Source organism: Rhagoletis zephyria, unplaced genomic scaffold, assembly GCF_001687245.7.
Source record: "Rhagoletis zephyria isolate East Lansing unplaced genomic scaffold, Rhagoletis_zephyria_1.1 Rzeph_scaffold_02645, whole genome shotgun sequence".
In the NCBI taxonomy this organism is placed as follows: Eukaryota; Metazoa; Arthropoda; class Insecta; order Diptera; family Tephritidae; genus Rhagoletis; species Rhagoletis zephyria.
The window spans coordinates 40229-44474 of record NW_016159729.1 but is presented as its reverse complement, the minus strand read 5'-3'; the positions used below and the strand labels follow the sequence as shown (position 1 = coordinate 44474).

Sequence of the window (4246 nt, the reverse complement as noted above, 5' to 3'; positions counted from 1 at the left end):
AAAAAAAATAAGATAATTTAAGAATTTCATGAGCTAGTACATAGCATTCTCCGACGCTTTGGAGAAAATCTGTAGTCGTGTTTCTGAGAAATTGCATTCCAAACTTCAATCGTGAGTTACCGAAAGTAACTTGTGACAATCCTTTATCCAGGGATCTACATAAATTATAATTGTCATTATTTTTGCAGTTGGAGTATATGCCAGACGAGTAACAGGTATATACATGCAAGTATACCTAAGTTAGCGCGTTGAGCTTGTATATTTATCTCTCTCTAACGCATTAATTCTATATACGTCAGTACCAACGCCTCACTAAATTATGTCTAAATTTAATAATGGCTCTATGACAAAATATTCATGGAATTTATTCGTAGATTTTTATTTACTTCATTTCATACATTAGTATTGATCTGAATGTTTTTTACTAAATACCAGGAATAAATATTTAATAAAAAACTATTTCATTTAAGTTTAACCATTTTTAAGTTGCTCGGAGCTAATTTTGGAACGCTTCACGAAATATTTTCATAGACAGTAAATGCAACCCTGGGTGCATCATTAACGAGCTGAAAAACCAAACAAATAATAATAATAATTAAATAAGTGCGTGCGTCTAAAAGTTTCGGAACAAATTGTGGATTAAAGCCTTTCGAAAGTGATAAATAACGTAAAAAGTGATTATATTAATATTGTTAATAAATCTAAGTTACACATAATGTATACCCTTTCAGGGAAGATGCCGAAAAGGTGTGTATCCAGATGTCCAGAACAAGGATCCTTGTATAAGTTTCCATCGGAGGAAGAAATGCCAAGGTATGTTTTTATTGAGTATAAATTTGATATAATTGTATGAATAATACTGGACAAAGAGGCACAAACGGCTGGATTCGGTGTTATTAGTATAGACGGGATTTGAATGTCGCCTTAATTGAGTATGTGTGCCTCAGGTTTGCCCACGTGGTTGACATTGTTTTGATTCCAACTATGAGGATCAAATTAAGTCTTCACTCATAAATAGTTGTCTTTAATGAGTTGCTCTAGGTTACGCCAGGCTGAGATATTTCATAAGATTGTCTTTCATAGAGGTTTNAAAGAGGCGCAAACGGCTGGATTCGGTGTTATTAGTATAGACGGGATTTGAATGTCGCCTTAATTGAGTATGTGTGCCTCAGGTTTGCCCACGTGGTTGACATTGTTTTGATTCCAACTATGATGATCAAATTGAAGTCTTTTCACTCATAAATAGTTGTCTTTAATGAGTTGCTCTAGGTTACGCCAGGCTGAGATATTTCATAAGATTGTCTTTCATAGAGGTTTTTCTTGCTCTACTTTATGTTTTATGAGCCTGCGCTAAATGTAACTAGAGCCACTTAGAGTACGATTTTCAGCATCAGATTTTTTGATGGATTAACTTCGAGCAAGCACAAACACACACCTTACAAATGACAAATTGAACTGTCGACCTATCAACTGTTTTGAGAATTTCCNGCACTTTTCCCCGAGATATCGGAACCTTCGTAAACTGTCTAAGGGTGCTATCCCTGATTTAAATTTGCATGCACCCACAGTAGGTGTAGATTCAGGTAGATTAGAAGGACAGGCAGATATAAGCGAGCAAATTATTTATTTAGGTTCAGAGGATTTTATTACAGTAGAAGGGCATTGATTGCTTTTAGAGGTTCCCTTAGAGGAGGNGAAGATCATAGTTTTGTTTGAGTGTTCTTTATATTTAACATCAACAAATTTTGTAACGAAATTTGTGTAAAATCCATGGGTAGGCGGGCATGCGTGTCTAAATGACCGCCAGTCTTAAAAAGCTGAAAGTGCATTTTTGAGGATTATTTGTATTGGAATAGACNATTTGTATTGGAATAGATATGTAGATATTAAAATGAGGTGGACACCACGACCTAGTGATTTATTGTGCCCTTGAATCTTCACAATACTTCCTCTAAACCTAAATCCCTCAGAAAAAGCTGCAGCGCCTTAAGAGGTAGGGAGTGAATGAATGTGCTTAGTTTGTGGCCATATCGAACCTGGGCTTATCAAACAGGATGAAAATATGTAGTGGTGTCTCATAGGGCGAGTTGTAGAATCGACATAGATCATTTGACCATGGTGCCATTTTACGTATGNGAGGTTCCCTTAGAGGAGACTCTTCAACCCTTTCCAATTGAACATCCAACTTGTTCCTCTTTAGGCAAGCACAATGAATCGCAATTAGGGGTACGCAACCAAGAAACGCAAACTGAAGATTATCTTAGTGAAGAGTCTCCTAGAAAAAGAAAATATCGGGAAGAATTAGATGAAGCTAAAGTTGAAATAGAAGGCTTAAAAAAGGTTTTATTAGATAAAGAGGAGGAGATAAGAAATTTGGAAAGCCAAAGCTTACCTGTTCTGCGGCAGGTTCGCAACTGTCAAATCGATGCAGTATGCAGTAAAATGTCTCCACATCTCGCAGCGNGACCAAGGTGCCATCTTATACGTATGCTTAGTCTGCATTGTCCTATAAGGATACCTGTTAGTATTGTAAATTTCTGCTTTTGGAGGTTAATTAAGTTTTGGAATCTCTTAATGTTGTGTATGGAATTCGGCTTTAGGTCGACACCTATCTAAAACCGAAAATATCCAGCCAAAAAANACTTTATTAAAGGTTGGCCAAGAAACCCTGGCTGCTCCACTAGCAGCATCAAATCCCTGGAGTTGCGAAGCCGAGGATTCACTAGAGAGCAAAAATTCATTTCTTTATGCTGTGATGAAATGTCACTAAAAACTCATTTGAAATATGATAAGAATAGGGATTTAATAGTAGGTTANTAAATTTCTGCTTTTGGAGGTTAATTAAGTTTTGGAATCTCTTAATGTTGTGTATGGAATTCGGCTTTAGGTCGACACCTATCTAAAACCGAAAATATCCAGCCAAAAAATTCCCTAAAAGTTTTTAATTCCAAGTTTTATCGTATTTAAATTGTGCGTGCATACATGTAATACGTCTTCAATATTTCGGTACCCTATAATACCTAACGTTTTCCNGGTCTTAAAGTCTGCCAATTTGTTTCAGACCAGGGAACCAATTTCGTTAACTTCGCCAGTATCGTAGGAATTACAGAAAATAGGTCGTATTTTGAAGTTAACAGTGAAGAAATTGTATTTTTCTACGATTCTCCTCATCTTCTGAAGAGCACACGAAACTGTATTCAAAGTAAAAAAAATAATGTTATTTTTCGCGGACATACTGTCAAATGGACAGACATTCTGCATTTTCATCAACAGGATTCCCATCGCGGTATACGATGCGCGCCTAAATTGACAACGGCACATCTTAGTCCCACGTCTTTTGAAAAAATGAGTTCGTCTAGCTTCTCAAGTACTGAGCAATACGGTTGCTAGTGCAATGCTATCTTTATATAGTACCGGAAACCTTAATACTTCTCAATCTGCAAGCTTCATAAATACTGCCGAATTCGCTATTTTTTTCGACCAACTCTTTAATATCTTTAATACTAAAGCGATTGGGGCCCTAAGAAAACATGGCCAACCTTATTAAGGAACCACAGACCAACTAGAATTTTTGGTCGAAGCCCAAAGAACCCTTTATTCAATAGTTGTTCATGACATTGTCGGACGAGATATCACGAACACTTTTTCCTTTATCAAATGTTGGCTTATCAACATTCAAAGCTTGAGACGATTGTGGCGTACTTTGTCACAGGAAGGTTTCGAACATATACTAACCAGAAGACTTTTCCAGGACGAAATCGAACGTTATTTTGGGCAGATTAGAAGAGGGGAGGATTAAATCCGAGAACAGCTCCGTCCATGTTCTCCGATCTTTTCAGGCAATCCTGGGGCCTCAGACATGTAAACTTTGCCACAAGTGGAAATTGTGAACCTTTGCCTAGCGCTGAGTGGGAGTTTTTTTCGTTTAGCACTCTCGAAAGAGTATGTACTGATCCTCTGGTTCAAGATACTTCTTGGCAAACTTTTCAAAGCTTGCCTAGACCCCAAGCGTATCAAGATATAAGAAGCATTATTGATGTCGATGTAGTTGAAAGCAATTTTCTTCAAAGGAATTCTTTTGCGTATTTTTGCGGGTACATTTACTACGAATATTTTAAATTACATAACTGTTTGGAGCCCCTACCACGGTTTGAGGAAGGTGAAATTCCGGAAGACGCGTTTACCTTTACTAAAGAGAAGGAGTATGATAGATCAAATTTAGTAAAAGCTCCTTCTGGATTCATAG

General features: G+C 37.0%; 1 long non-coding RNA gene across 1 annotated transcript; it reads left to right on the top strand.

Annotated features, from left to right (window-relative positions):
* The first annotated feature begins 494 nt into the window (after positions 1-494).
* On the top strand, positions 495-769 carry LOC108367338 (uncharacterized). The gene is made up of 2 exons (XR_001848236.1): positions 495-674; positions 732-769. It is a non-coding gene; the product is annotated as an uncharacterized LOC108367338 (long non-coding RNA).
* The last annotated feature ends 3477 nt before the right edge of the window (positions 770-4246 follow it).